Genomic DNA, 17,091 nt, shown 5'->3' on the forward strand with positions numbered 1-17,091 from the left:
TTTCAAAGGCATTTCAATAGTTAGAGTCATTGCTCTTTTGGGAAACCAGTTGATAAGGACTGCTTGAGTAGAGGCAGCGTAGAATGGTAATCATGGCATAGTCTAGGAATCAGGAAGATCTAGGTTCAAATTCTATTCTGACACTTGTTTAAACTTTTTGAACCTCAGCTTTATTATTTTTAAAATTGAAATAAGAACACCCATCTCTTGGGGTAAAGTGAGGATCAACAGATGTAAGTCAGCGGCGCCCAGCCTTTTGGCACCAAGGATCGGTTTTATGGAAGATAATTTTTTTCCATGGACTCGCAGTGGGTGAGGGAGCGATGGTTTGGGGATGATTCAAGGGCATTACATTTATTGCACACTTTATTTCTGTTGTGATTCCATTGTAATATACAATAAAATAATTATACAACTTGCCATAATGTAGAATCAGTGGGAGCCCTGAGCTTGTTTTCCTGCAACTAGATGGTCCCATCTGGGGTTGATGGGAGACAGCGACAGATCATCAGACATTAAGTTCTCATAAGGAGCACTCAACTTAGATTCTTCGCACCTACAGTTCACAATAAGGTTGGCTTTCTATGAGAATCTAATGCCGCTGACCTGACAGGAGGCGGAGCTCAGGCAGTAATGCAGCACTGGGGAATGGCAGTAAAAACAGATGAAGCTTCTTAGCTCACCAGCCACCACTCACCTCCTGCTGTGCAGCCTGGTTCCTAACAGGCCAGGAACTGGTACTGGTCCCTAACCCGGGGAACTGGGTACCTCCGATGTGAGTGAAAGATATTGATGATTTGGTATTGTGCCTAACACATTAGAATTCATAAATGTCTGTTGAATGGAATTGGAAAAGCACTTAATAAGTGCTTACAAATACTGGTTTCACAGCTCAAAACCTTCATGTCTCCTCTGTATGTTTAACTTTTAAACATATAATTTCTAGAGAAATAATATGGATTATGCCACATACTTGACAAAGATGAGAAACTCCTATAAAAGATATGGTCCATAAACCCATTTAAGAGCAGCAGGAGATAAGTTCAGAATTTCCGTGATTAATAAATCAAGTTTGATTGAGGCTATGCCTTCCTGTTATACCTCATATTGAATTCATACTGCCTCATGAACATCTTCATGGTGCCTATCTGTGTAACTACATATAACACTGTTGTAACGGAAAAATATATTTGAGTCTCTAAAAAGTATACTTAAAGCATACTTAAATATGACTTTTGGAGGGAAACTTCTTGGGGAAGTTAGGAATTCTGTAAATATGGTAAGTAGAGTCATGCTTTATTAACTTAGTACCAGAGTAACAATATAGCTGAAAGAAGCAACTTCCAATTTTGAACTGGAGATAGCATGGCTAATTGCCAAATTCTAGCTAATGTTCAGAGACAAAAATAATATGTACCAAACAAATTAGCTTTTTGTATTTTAATAAAACATGATCTTTATGTTGTTTCAATTCTACTTTTGGTCATTTTATGTTTATAGAATATATTTTGATTTATGAAAAATTTTCAGATGTAATACTTTCATCAAAGAATGAATATCATCGCATAGGCCAAAAAATGTTAACCTTAAGAATAAATATTTCTTATGGCTGCATAGTATTCCATGGTGTATATGTGCCACATTTTCTTATTGTGCACATGTACCCTAAAACTTAAAGTATAATAAAAAAATAATATTCCATTATAAAAAAAGAATAAATATTTCAAAATAAGGATATTTTATCAATATGTTTATAACTCTTTGCTGTTGTAACTACTGGGCAGAATTAAATTTTCAGAAGATATTGTGAAAATTATCTATATAATATTCTTAATATTAACTATAGTCATGATTTACCTAAAGAAAACAGTCTTAATTCATCATGTATAACAGCCATTAGGTAAACATGAAACTTAGATTTGAAAAATAATCATATTTGTCCTTTTGTGACTGGCTTAATTCACTACATGATTCCAAATATATGTAGTATCTAAAAGACTGAAACTTATGAAAGCATAGAACAGATGATGATTGCTCAGGGCTCAATGTATATAAAGTTTTAATAATGCAAGATAAAGAAGTTCTAGACTTCTGCTGTATAACATAGTACCTATAGTTAGCAACAAATTATCATGAACTTTATCATGTTAAAAGGATAGATCCCATGTTAAGTGTTCTTAACACACACACACACACACAACAAATACACACACATAAGAACACAAGGAAATTTTTTGAGGTGATGGATATGTTTAGTGCCTTGATTGTGGCAATATCACGTTTTTCCAAGCTCATCAAAATGTATACATTAAATATGTGCATTTTTTGTATATCAAGTATACCTCAATAAAGCTTACAGAAAGAGAAAAGAAAAAGTAGTGACAAAAAAATACCTAAGTTTAGGAAAACAGTGTGAACTCTACAAAGAAAAATAATGCATATGTTTCAAATAGGAGACTTTAAATTCAACTCTCATGGTTATTTTGGTGAAGATAATAACAAAAAAATTATTGATTGTTAATCATAACTAGGGTACATAATGTATGTAATAGGGTTACATACATCACATATACTTAATAGCCATAATAATCCAACCACAGAATAATACTATTACCTCTATTTTACAGAAAGGAAAACTGAGGCTTAAAAGATTATGGGAATTGTTCATAATGATCCAGATAATAAGAGAAGAGCTAGAATTTTAAGCCAGTTTTGCCAGTCTTCAAAGACAATATAGATACAGATTATAGATTTTGAATATAACCATTTATTTTAGGAGAGAAATATATATATTTCTCCTCCACGATATATATGTTAGATACTTATGTGTTATATGTGTGTGTGTGTGTGTGTGTGTGTGTGTTAGAGATACCCACCAAAGAATCAGAAGTAGAATTTTGCCATTTTGCATTTTTGAATCTAAAAGCCTTTATGTGTAACATTAAAACAAAGGTAAAATATATAAAGGAATTATATGTGGGCATTTCTGTTCCTGCTCATGTTGATTATAACTCACATAGTATTTATCTCAATATAGGAATTATTTCTGTATTGGTGTTTCAAAGCCAAGCACCTGTCAATAAATTTGTTGTACTGAACTGAATATCCCTCAAATCTCATTATAATCTTTTGCTTTGTTGCTTGCTCTGGCATCTAATGAATGTGATTTAGGTATTTAGACAGTTGATTTTCTGAGAGTAAAGGGAGAAGTGGAATAACACAAGAAAGCTTAAAGCCCTGTACAACTCCTATAGCACAGATAATTCAAAGTAAATTGCAAATCGCATTGATTCTTCTGGCCAGTCTAATTAGTCTAATGCTAGAGAAAGTATTTTCTGAAATAATTTCTACCTGTTAGAAATTAATTTCTAACAGGTAAAATATCATTTTATTTGAATTACATGGAAATAATCAGTTTATGTTCTCATGAACATGTTAGTGATAGTAGAGATACTGAAACTTCTAGCATACCTTTTTGTCATAGCTGGTCTGATCCATGATTCATTTATTCAATAAAACATTTATTGAATGCCTACTATGGTATTCCAAACACTAGTGACCCAACACTGGGCAAAAATGGTTTTCTGTGAAGTAGAAAAATACTTCCCAAATTGTGAAGTCCATACCATTTGTGAAGCAGACAAATACTAATCAAATAATCTCACCAATAAATGTAAATTACAGATGTAACAGCTGTTACGAAGGTAAGGCCAAGTGTATACATGAACTGAGAAAAATGTATTTAGATTGTACTTCAATTGTCCCTAAGAAAAGTCATTCTAGGTTGAAACTTGGAAGGATAACCAGGCAAGGTGGCAGAAGAGTGAGGGTTGCAAAGATTTCTGGGAGAATGAACAGCATGTGAAAAACTCCTATGTTGATGGTGTTTTTTTTTCTTTTTTGAGACTGAGTCTTGCTCTGTCGCCCAGGCCGTAAGTGCAGTGGCACGATCTTGGCTCACTGCAACCTCCGCCTCCCAGGTTCAAGCAATTCTCTTGTCTCAGCCTCCTGAGTAGCTGGGACTACAGATGCCCGCCACCACGCCCGGCTAATTTTTGTATTTTTAGTAGAGAGGGGGTTTCCCATATTGGTTAGGCTGGTCTCGAATTCCTGACCTCAGGTGATCTGCCTGCCTCGGCCTCCCAAAGTTCTGGGATTACAGGCATGAGCCACCGCCCCAGCCTGATGGTGAGTTTTTACGGTTTGAATTGTGACCCTCCAAAAAAGAAATATTGAGGACCCAACACCCAGTATCACAGACCTTATTTGGAAATAGATTCTTTACATAGGTAATTGGGCTTAAATCAGGTCATTAGGGTGGTCTCTAACCTAATATGACTAGTGTCCTTGTTTAAAGGGAAAATTTGGAAACAGATATGTAGGGAGAATGTTATGTGAAGACAGAAGATTGAAATGTGGCATCAACAAGCCAAGAAACAGCAAAGATTGCCAGCAAATCACCAGAAGCTAGGTTAAGACAAGGAAAGAGTCCCCTACAGGTTCTTGAGGGAGCATGTATCATGGAGCATCGATTTCAAACTTCCAGCCACCAGAACAATGAGACTATAAATTACTGTTATTTAAAGGCACTCAAATATGTGGTGCATTGTTACAGCAGCCCTAACAAGCTAAGACAGTGGGTACAGGTGGAAGAAGCATCATATTCTTTAGTAATTACAGGATACTGCAATTAATATGCAGAAAGTAAAGAGGGAAGGTGGTTTAAGATGAAGTTATAGTACAGGTTGTGGATTTTTTTTTTCCAGTAGAAAGTAATTGAGACAATTTTATCAGAGAAGTAGAATAATCAGATTTCCTCCAGAAAAGAGCTTCGAGCTTCAGTCTGGAGACTGGAAGAGGAAAATAATGGAAGCAAATGTTGGGCACAGTGGCTCACACCTGTAACCCCAGCACTTTGGGAGCCCAAGGTGGGCGGATCACTTGAGGCCAGGAGTTTGAGACCAGCCTGGCCAACATGGAGAAACCTCATCTCTACTAGAAATACAAAAATTAACCTGGTGTGGTGGCACAGGCCTGTAATCCCAGCTACTCAAGAGGTTGAGGTATGAGCATCTCTTGAGCCTGGGAGGTGGAGGTTGCAGTGAGCAGAGATCACATTACTGCCCTCCAGCCTGAGTGACAGAGCAAGACTCTGTCTCATAAAAAATAAAAAAACATATATATAAAGAATGGAAGCAGGGAAGTAAGTTATCTAACTTATGTTCTGATTTGGTTCAGAGATAATTGCTGCTTAGATTAGGGCATTACCACTGGAGGTTGAATTAAGTGAATGGTTTGAGGAAAGTAAAGAAATACCAAAATACTGTTGTAGAAAGGGACACTTAGTTGGCCAAAGAAATAGGGAGAATTGCCAGGCTCTGATGAAAACTTATTTGAAATTGTTGATTTGGAATTCGTTTGGGCACCAATATTTTCTATTCTGTAACTTTCTTCAGCAACAATAATTTGCATGGAGAGGATGGATATTTAGGCTCACCTGAACAAACATTCTCTGGACTTTGAGAATAAATAGTCAGATGTGAGATATAATTTCACCCAAATAATTGTCAGTGCTTTATTGCTTTAAAAAATATTTTATGTGATCACATCAGCTTTTCCAAGGATTTTCGCCGAGCTTCTCATCACCATTCTTCCTTCACCAAATTCTTAAAGACATTAGAATCTCCTTAGTAGGATTATTTCACAAGTAACAGCTAAGAGCTGATTCTTTACTCTTCATATTAGCATACCACTAAACATGTTTTAAAGTCACTTTTTATTATCCTTTATAGAAGCTGAAATTCTCAGAAGCATCTATTGAAAACTAATAGTTTTAAAGCCACCTCTTAAAAGTTTTCCTTTCCACTCTAATACTAGACCGCTTTGCTTTACCACTTACTATTTTTCTGATATAATTGAGGTGGTCTTTTATGTTTACTTATTGTCTTTTGAAAGGCAGATTAGTTTGGATGTAACTTTTGTCTGATGTCAATAAGAAAGCCTTTTCAATTTTGTAATTGTTATTTGTATCTATTATAATTCTTCCTTTTGTTGGCATTTTTATTAAGTTGTTTCTGGATTTTTATGTGCTTTTACATATTTTCAAGTTTTGCAATGAAGACAGAATCCAGCCTTCAGATGTTTATTTGATTGTAGAAACTATGCAAAAAATAATTTGCCTAAAATGATACGAATTTTACTCTCTTCCAATCAATTTGCTCCTGGTCATAGTAGAATATGTTCTAATCTGTTAAGTCCCAAACACAAAATACGGTCTGGCTACTCTCTGTGCAAAATAAAGATTAGTTGCAACAGCTGCTCATGACCCATAAAGTTTCAACTTCTGGCCTTCAGTGCTAGGGTATTTTCTGCTTTTCTGCTTTGGCAAATCATTTGAGAGATACATGACCTTTGTCAAAATGCATTTTCTAGATACATTTTATTTTGTGATTTTTTTCATAACTGCCTTTTCTATTCTTTGTTTGTTTGGTTGGTTGATGGGCCTCTTGCTCTGTTGCCAAGGCTGGAGTGCAGAGGTGTGATCACAGCTCACTGAACCTCCAACTCTTGGCTCAAGTGATCTTTCTGCCTCAGCTCTCTGAGTAGCTGAGACTACAGGTGCATGCCTGGCTAGTTTTTTTTTTTTTTTTTTCCTGTATTTCTTGTAGAGATGAGGATTCACCATGTTGCCCAGGCTGGTCTTGAATTCTTGGGTTCAAGCTTTCTGTCCACCTTGGCCTCCCAAAGCGCTGGGATTACAGGCGTGAACCACCAAACCCGGCCCATAACTGTCTTAGACAAACTTAAGAATAAATGAATCATTTAGCTGATTATAAATGTTGTCTTAATAAATTTCAAAGTGAATAAGCTTTTATTAAAATAATCTATATTTGCTGACTCATGTATGACTCATCTATGACTATGACTATTCATATATGTATATATGACTATGACTATTCATATATGTATATATGAATATATACATATAATAGGATATTATCTGTCAAGAAACAAATCACTTGTTCATCTCAAATTCTTTGATTTTTATAAGTAAAATGTATATACTGATATTTGAGGGAAATTATATTTAAAACAGCTTCAGAATAGTGAAAGTATTTGTTTCTATGTTATAGGCATTCAATTTAGATTTAGAATTAGGTTTATCTACTCATTTATGTATTTATTTTAAACAACTTCTTGAATACCAGCTATCTTCTGGGATTTTGTTATCTTTTTTGGCAATATTGATGAACAAAGTAGAAGTAGCTCCCCTGCCCTTGTGGAGTTCAGAGTCTAATGCAGAAGAAATATATTACTCAAGTAGTCACAAAATAGGTTAGAAATGATCACACAAATGTCCCTTGAAGTAACGTTGCCTCCAGGATATTTGGTTAAATGTTCCTTGGGGCTTTAGTGTGATGGCCTGTGTGCTCAGTACCATACCCCATGATTTTTAAAGTTACCAATATGACTTTTAAAGTTCCCTCTGTCACTATTCTTGAATCAGTACAAAATATACGTATGATTTCCAAAAGAAATTTAATTATATAAAGCATTTCAGATTTCAAAATTATATTGAACTTAGAGATTTATGAGAGAGGAGAATACACTGCCATTCTTTGTCCTGATGTTTGTCCTTGAGTTTGTTCTTTTTGTAATGTTCACCTAATTTTCTAAAACCCTACATACATCATGGGTGACTCTTCATTTACAACCTCTTGTGAAGTTTAACCCAGTCCCTCACTCCCTCATTAAACTGGTAGGTCTAGCTCAACCTTTTGGAAATTCTGGTGAATAAAAATTTCCTCATTGTTTACAGTGTGATATTATAAAGATATGTACAAGTAATTATGAAGCATAAAATAGGGAATTTGACCTCGTCTTGGTTATAAGTGGACACAGTGGTAAAGACATTAGGTATAACTTCCACAAGAAAGCAACGTTAAGATTAGAAAAATAAGTGGGGGCTTATTTAGGGTGAAGGTGGGAATGAGAGAAGGAAGTTGAACAGCAAAGTCCTGAGGTAGGAGAAAGCAGAGTGCATTTGGGGAACTATGGAAGGCCAGCTCTACAGCATACAGGACAGGGAAAAAACAGGTGGTACTGAATGAAGCTAGAGATTTAGGTATTAAACATGACCTCATTAATATATTGATTATAAATATAAATTTTCTATTTTAACAATAAAAGTAATAATTGCTAATGCGTGAATGCTTAGGTACCATACACTCTAAGAACTTTATATATAACTCATTTAATACTAAAATTTTAATTTTTTACTTAAATAGTAATTACAAAATGATTTGTATCAAAATGCTGCATCAGTAAAGAATATTACATGAAACAATGCCTACTCAAAATTTCAGATAACAGATTTAGAAGTAGTAATCTATAGCGGCAATATAAAACTTGCTAAATTTTTTGCTAAATTTTTTGCTAAAAATAAGTAGTTTTAAAATCAGAACATATTTGATTATTTCACCCATGAGATATAAAATTCTAAATCACTCTTTTGAAGTCCAGTTTACTGACATTTTGTGTCACCTCTATATTGTCTCAAAAACCACTTCCATAAGTAACTTCAAAAGAGCTGCTTCATAAAGTCACTTCAGTGTCATCAATTACATATTAAAAACTTTGAGTTCAGGCCAGGCATGGCGACTCATGCCTGTAATCCCAGCACTTCAGGAGGCCAAGGTGGGTGGATCACCTGAGGTCAGAAGTTCAAGACCAGCCTGGCCAACATGTTGAAACCCCTTCTCTACTAAAAATACAAAAATTAGCCAGGCTTGATGGTGCATGCTTGTAATCCCAGCTACTTGGGAGGCTGAGGCAGGAGAATCACTTGAACCCGGGAGGCGGAGGTTGCAGTGAGTCAAGATCGCGCCATTGCATTCCAGCTTGGGCACAGAGTGAGACTTTGTCTCAAAAACAAAACAAAACAAAACAAAAACAAAAAAACTTTGAGCTCAAATATTTTTAGCTCCCACATACAGGTACTGAAGAGGATAGGGTAAAGAAAGTACAGTTAATAAATACAAAAATACAATTAGATAGAAGAAATAAGATCTAGTGTTTAGTATCACAACAGGGCAGCTTATTTAGCTAATACTAATTTATTGTATATTTCTAAATAACTAAATGACTAAGAGACTAGAATTAGAATGTTTCTAACACAAAAGTGCTAACTGCTTGAGGTGATGGATACTCCAATAACTCTGACTTGATCATTACACATTATATGCTTTTATCAAAATATTACATGTGCCCCATAAATATGTACACCTATTATGTATTTATAATAATGTAAAAATACTGGTACACTAAAAGACCACACTTTACCACTTATCTTACATGAATGTAAGAAATCTGCACTTATAACCCCCTCAAAGTTGTAAAACATTTAAAAGAAATAACAAAGATTAAAACAAATTTTATTAAAACAACTTTATTGAGAGTTTAATTCCCTATGAAGACACTTTTGAACTCTTAGCAGATTGTTATTATTATTATTTCCTTCTGAGATGGGGTCTCTGTCACCCAGACTGGAGTGCAGTGGTGTGATCTTGGCTCACTGCAACCTCTGCCTCCTGGGCTCAAGTGATCCTCCCACCTCAGTCTCCTGAGTAGCTGGGACCACAGGTGTGCACCAACACTCCCAGCTATTTTTTATATTTTTAGTAGAGATAGTGGGATCTCACCATGTTGTCCAGGCTGGTCTTGAAATCCTGAGTTCTAGTGAGGAGCCCACCTCAGTCTCCCAAATTGGTGAATCACCACACCTGGCCAGAAGATTATTTTTTTGAAAACAATTCCTTTACTGACATACAGGAGAACCTTGGATATGTTGTAGGTCTGGTTCCAGACCACCACAATAAAGTAAATATTGCAGTAAAGCAAGTCACAGAAATTATAGGTTTCCCAGCACATTTAAAGCTTATGTTTCCACTGTACTGTAGTCTATCAAGTGTGCAATAGCATTATGTCTAAAAAATGTACATAGCTTAATTAAAAATTACTTACTGATAAAATGCTAATGATCATCTGATCCTTCAGCAAGTCATAATCATTTGCTGGTGGAGATTCTTGACTCAATATCAATAGCTGCTGACTGATCAGGGTGGTGGTTGCTGAAAGTTGAGGTGGCTGTTGCAATTTTTGTTGGTATGTAAGAATGCTTACTTTTTAAATTTTATTTCAATCTTTAATTTTTTTTGAGTACATAACAGTTGTTTCGGCCAGGTGTGGTGGCCCACACCTGTAATCCCAGCATTTTGGGAGGCCGAGGCAGGCAGATCACCTGAGGTCAGGAGTTCAAGACCAGCCTGGCCAACATGGTGAAACCCCATCTCTACTAAAAATACAAAAAATTAGCCAGTCATGGTGACGTGCACCTGTAATCCCAGCTACTCAGGAGGCTGAGGCAGGAGAATTGCTTGAACTCGGGAAGTGGAGGGTACAGAGAGCTGAGATTGTACCACTGCACTCCGACCTAGGTGACAGAGTGAGACTCTGTCTCAAAAAAAAAAAAATAGTCGTATGTATTTATGAAGTATATGTGATATTTTGATAAAATCGTATGATGTGTAATGATCTGATCAAAATAATTAAGATATCCATCAGCTCAAGGATTTATCATTTCTTTGTGTTTGGAACATTCCAAATCCACTCCTCTAGTTATTTTGGAATACACAATATATTTTTTTAGTTCCAAGTATGAGTGAGAATATACAATATCTGTCTTTCTGTGCTTGGCTTATTTCACTTAACATAATGTCCTTCAGTTTTATTCATATCATTGCAAATGACAGGACTTCATTTTTTCATGGCTGAATAGTATTCTATTATGTATCTATTATTAAAAGTAATGGCAAAAACAGCAGTTACTTTTGCACCAATCTAATATACCACATTTTCTCTTTCCATTCATTGATGAAAAGTTAAGTTGATTCCATATCATGGCTATTGTGAATAGTGCTACAATAAACATGGGATTGCAGATATTCCTTCAATATACTAGTTTCCTTTTTTAAAAATATATATCTAGCACTGGGCTTGCTGGAATTTCTATTTTAGTTTTTTGAGGAACCTCCATACTGTTTTCTAGCAGCTGTACTAATTTACATTCCAGCAGTTCATGAGTGTTTCCTTTGGTCTGCATCCTCATCAGCATCTATTACTTTTTGTCTTTTTGATAAAAGCTATTTTAACTGAGGTGACATGATATCTCATTGTGGCTTTAATTTACATTTCTTTGATGATTAGTGATTCTGAGCATTTTTTTAATATACTTGTTGATGATTTGTATGTTTGCCATTGAGAAATGTCTGTTCAGGTCTTTTGCACATTTAAAAATGGTATTATTTGTTTTTCTATTGAGGTATTTGAGTTTCTTACATATTCTGGTTCCTAATTTCTTCTGAGTTGAATATTCTACAAATATTTCCTCCTATTTTTACCTTTGCTGTGCAGAAGATTTTTTTCATTGGTGTGATCCCATTTATGGATTTTTTTTTCTTTGATTGCCTGTGCTTTTGTGGTCTTATTCCAGAAATCTTTGATAAGACAAAAGTCCTTAAGTTTTTCCACAATGTTTTCTAATGGTAGTTTCATAATTTAGGTCTTACATATAAGTCTTTAATTAATTTTTATTTGATTTTTTATATGGTGAGAGATAGAGGTCTAGTTTCATTCTTCTCCATAATGGATATCCAGTTTCCCTAGAACCATTTGTTATATGGTCATTTCTTGTCAAACTTGTCATTTCCCCAATGTATGTTCCTGGCACCTTTGTTGAAAATGAACTGGTTGCAAACATGTGGATTTATTTCATGGTTCTCTATTCTGTTCCATTCGTCTATGTGTCTGTTTTTATGACAGCACAATACTGTTTTGGTAACTATAAATTTGCAGTATAACTTGAAGTCAGGTAATGTAATTCCTCAAGTTTTGTTCTTTTTGCTCAGAATTACTTTGGCTATTTGGGATCTTCTGTGATTCCATACAACTTTTAGGACTTAAACAAATTTTCTACGAAGAATATCATTGGTATTTTGATGGGAATTGCATTGAATCTGTAGATTGCTTGGGGTAAAATAGACATTTTAACAATATTAATTCTTCCAGGCTATGAACATGAAATATCTTCCCATTTTTGGTGTCCTCTTCAATTTCTTTCATCAAGATAGAGATCTTTTGCTTCTTTGGTTAAGTTTATTCCTGGGTATTTTATTTGATTTGTTGCTATTATAAATGGGATTGCTCTCTTGATTTCCTTTTCAGATGTTTACTGTTGGCATATAGGAATGCTATTGATTTTTGTATGTTGATTTTGTATTGTCCAACTTTATTGAACTCATTTATCAGTTTTAACAGTTTTTCATTTTTAGTGGAGTCTTTAGGTTTTCTAAATATAAGATCATATCGTTTGCAAACAAGAATAATTTGACTTCTTTCTTTCTAATTTGGATATGCTTTATTTCTTTCTCTTGTCTAACTACTCTGGCTATGACCTCCAGTACTATATTGAATAAAAATGGTGAAAATGGGCATCCTTGTCTTGTTCCAGATCTTACAGAAAAGGCTGTCAGTTTTTCCCATTCAGTATGATACTGTAGGTTTGTTACATATCGCCTTTATTGGATTGAGGTATATTTCTTTTATATCCAGTTTGATAACAGTTTTTAATCATGACATGACATTGAATTTTATCAAATGCTTTTTTAGCATCTTTTGAAATAGTCATCTATTTTTTGTCTTTCATTCTGTTGATGTAATGTTTCATGTTTATGGATTTGATGTGAATCTCACCTGATCATGATGAGTGATCTTTTTAATGTGTTGTTGAATTTGGCATGCTAGTATTTGTTGAGGATTATTTTCATCTATATTAATCAATATTGGTCTGCAGTTTTTAATTTTTTTTCTTGTGGTAGTGTCTCTGCCTGGTTTTGGTATCAGGGTAATGCTGGCCCTAGAGAATGAGTTTGAAAGTATTCCCTCTTCCTAATATTTTCAGAATAGTATGAGTAGATTTGATGTTAGCTTTTCTTTAAATGTTTGGTAGAATTAAGCATTGAAACCATCAAGTCCTGGGCTCTTCTTTGATGGGAGAGTTTTTATTACTGGCTCTATACATTACATAATATTGGGCTATTTGGGTTTTCTATTTCTTTATGGTTCAATACTAGGAGGTTGTACGTATTCAAGAATTTATCCTTTTCTTCTAGGTTTTCCAATTTATTGGCTTATAGTTGCACAATAGTAGTCTTTAATGATCCTTGAAATTTTTGAGCTATCAATTATAATATCTAATTTTTCAACTCTGATTTTATTTATTTATATTTTCTCTCCTTTCTTCTTTGTCTAAAGGTTTGTCAAGTTTGGTTGTCTTTTCAAAAAAGCAACTTTTTATTGTGTTGATCTTTTGATGTAGGTCTTTATTGTTATAAACTTCCCTCTTAGTCCTGCTTTTGCTGTATCCCACAAAGGTTTTTAAAAATAAGACAATAATGAAGTTTACCACATCAATTAACTCTTATTTTCACAAAAGATTTCACTGTAGCATGCAATGCTGTTTGATAGCATTTTACCCACAGTAGAATGTCTTTCAAAGTTGAAGTCAATACTCTCAAACCCTGCTGCTGCTTTATCAGCTAAGTTTATATAATATTCTATATTGTTTATTATTATTTCAACAATGTTCACAGTACCTTGCCCAGGAGTAGATTCAATTTAAATAAGCCACTTTCTTTGTTCATGCATAAGAAGCAGCTCCTCAACATTAAAGTTTGATTATGAGATTGCAGCAATTCAGTCACATCTTCAGGCTCCACATTCTTGTTCTTTTGCTATTTCCACTACAACTGCAGTTACTTCCTTCACTGAAGTTTTGAACCCCTCAAAGTCATCTATGATGTTCTTAATGCTATCTAAAATGGTGAATCTTTTCCAGAAGATTCTCAATTTACTTTTCCCAGATCCATCAGAGGAATCACTATGGCAGCTATTGCCTTACAAAATAAATTTCTGAAATAATAAGACTTGAAAGTCTAAATTACTCTTTGATCCCTGGGCTGCAGAATGAATGTTGTGTCTTGTGTCAGCAGACATGAAAACAACATTAATCTCATATATCTCTATCAGAGCTCTTGGGTTAGTAGGTGCATTGCCAATGAGCAGTGATATTTTGAAAGGAATCTTGTTTTCTGAACAGTGAGTCTTAACAATGGATTTAAAATATTCCTTAAACCACGCCATGAACAAATGTGTCATCATCCATGCTGCGTTGTTCATTTTATAGGGCACTGGCAGAATAGACAGCATAATTTTTAAGGGCCCTAGGATTTTTGGAATAACAAATGAGCACTGGCTTAACTTCAAGTCACCAGCTGCACTAACCCTTAGTAACAGAGTCTGCCTGTCATTTGAAGATTTGAAGTCAGGCATTGACTTCTCCTCTCTAGCTATGAAAGTCCTAGATGGAATCTTTTTACAATGTAAGACTGTTTTCTCTACATTGAAAATCTGTTCTTTAATATAGCCACCTCATCAATGATCTTAACTAGGTCCTTTAGATAACTTGCTGCAGCTTTTCAACACTTGCTGCTTTGCCTTGCACTTTTATGTTATGGAGATGGCTTCTTTCCTTATACCTCAGGAACCAAACTCTGCTGGCCACAAGTTTTCTTCCGCAGCTTCTTCAACTCTTTGAGCTTTTATAGCATTGAAAAGAGCTAGATCCTTGATACGTATTAGGCTTTGGCTTAAGGAAATGTTGTGGCTTGTTTGATCTTGTGTCCAGACCACTTAAACTCTATATCAGCAATAAGGCTGCTTTGGTTGCTTACCATTTGGTGTTCACTGGAGTAGCACTTTTAATTTCCATTAATAACTCTTACTTTCCATTCAGAACTTGGCTGTTTGGTGCAAGAGGCCTAGCTTTCAGCCTGTGTTGGGTTTTGATATGTCTTCCTCACTAAGCTTAATCATTTCTAGCTTAACTCACTCAAATAGCGAGTGACATTGTGACTCTTTCATTTCAACACTTAGAGGACATTGTATGGTTATTAACTGGCTTAATTTCAACATTGTTATACGTTAGGAAATAGGGAGTCTCAAGGAGAGGAAGAGAGTCAGGAGCACATGGAACAGTCAGAACATATACATTTGCTGATGAACTTCACTTTCTTACATGGGCATGGTTCGTGAAGCTCCAAAACAATTACCAGAGTAACATCAATGATCTCTGATCATAGGTCACCAGAACAGATATAATAATAAATAAAAAGTTAAAAATATTGTGAATATTGCCAAAATGTGACACGAAAACATGAAGCGACACATGCTATCAGCAAAATGGCATCAATAGTTTTGCTCGATGCAGGATTGTCACAAACCTTTAATTTGTAAAAAGCACAATATCTGCAAGGTGTAATAAAGCATAGCGAGATAAAATGATGTATGCCTGTATGTGTTAGGTTGAAATTCACCTATAAATAATATTTCTAGTAGTCAATGCTTTATAGAGATAACACAAAACACTATACATAATTAGCTATACATGATACTCTATTTAGACTGTAAGCTAGATATACTTTTCCAAATGTGTACAACACCATTCGATTTCATTTTATTTCATTTTTTATAAGAGAATGAGGTTTTAGATGAAAAGGGAGTGGCAAACGGTGGCTTAAACGTGGAGGAGTTAGAAAGAATAAGAGTGAAAGAAACTCCCAGGTAAGAGCAATAGACTTTTTGCAGAGTAGTTAATAGGTAAAGGAAGTGAAACATTTTAGCCTTGAAAAGAGGCGGAACACTTGGAAGCTTTAGTTAAATATATGAAAGGCTGTAGTGAGGAACAGATTTCAAAAACAGTGTTAGAACACTTTATGAGTAAAAGCTCAGATTACACAGTTTCTATGAGAAAAATGACTCACAGCTATCCAGAGCACAATGAACTGTCTCCAGTGCTATTACGTTTTTCTGTTTGTTTGTTTTTTTCTTTGTTGTTGGAGGTCCTCAGGAAGAGTGAGTAACCATTTATTACATGAATTAAATAACTATAAGCTACCAGATAAACCGTGGAAATAGATGGAAGTAGGCTCCCTCACAACTCTGAGATTCTAGTTTTCATCAGAAGGAGCTTGTCTTAAAGCTGATTAATCATAGTTCCAGGACCTTATGTTCATAATTCAACTGATGAGGACAAGTAAACAAAGCTACATTTTTCTTTTGTTTTGTTTTGAGATGGAGTCTCGCTCTGTCACCAGGCTGGAGTGCAGTGGCACAATCTCAGCTCACTGCAACCTCTGCCTCCCGAGTTCATGCCATTCTCCTGCCTCAGCCTTCCAAGTAGCTGGGACTGCAGGCGCGCACCTCCACGCCTGGCTAATTTTTGTACTTTTAGTAGAGATGGGGTTTCACCATGTTGGCCAGAATGGTCTTGACCTCTTGACCTCGTGATCTGCCTGTCTCGGCCTTCCAAAGTGCTGGGATTACAGGCGTGAACCACCGCGCCCAGCCTACATGTTTTAATTGGTACTGCAAGGCATTAGTTTTGGCAGGCATTTTTCTTAACCAATTATTGACATTAAAATTCTTTGAAAATAGATGTAAATTATTTTGTATCTATCCTCCTAAAGAATGAATGGCTTCAGAAGAAATCTTACTATACTTATATAAAAATATAGGTGTTTTTCATTCATGAAAAATGAACACTTTTTTGAGTATCCTCATTCTAAATATTATTCATATGGACATAAGAGTTATTCTAAAATCCTCCCTTTTTCTCACTTCCTTTGCACTGTTGAAGTCTTATGCATCCAATTTCTGACATCACCAAATCTGTTCTTTCCCTCTTTTCTATCAATGCTTGGATCATTGAAATGTCCTCATAATGAGTTTCCCTGCTGTGGCTCTTTCCTTGCTTTCTTCACAATGTCTCCAAAGTTGTCTTTAAAAATATTTTCCTGTGTCTTCACTTTCTAGAAGATTAACTGCAATTTTGCTCACGTTTTACAACAGTGACACTAGACATCTTATCTTTCCCCACAAACCTACTAGATTGTAGGAAATATATTAGGAAATAAG

The 17,091-nt window shown here is 35.1% G+C and overlaps 1 protein-coding gene across 1 annotated transcript in view; it reads right to left on the minus strand.

Moving 5' to 3' along the window:
* TACR3 (tachykinin receptor 3) overlaps positions 1-17,091 on the minus strand; it is a 129,846-nt gene that overhangs the window by 67,698 nt on the left and 45,057 nt on the right. The window lies entirely within an intron of this gene.

This window comes from Gorilla gorilla, chromosome 3 (genome assembly GCF_029281585.2).
Source record: "Gorilla gorilla gorilla isolate KB3781 chromosome 3, NHGRI_mGorGor1-v2.1_pri, whole genome shotgun sequence".
Lineage (NCBI taxonomy): Eukaryota > Metazoa > Chordata > Mammalia > Primates > Hominidae > Gorilla > Gorilla gorilla.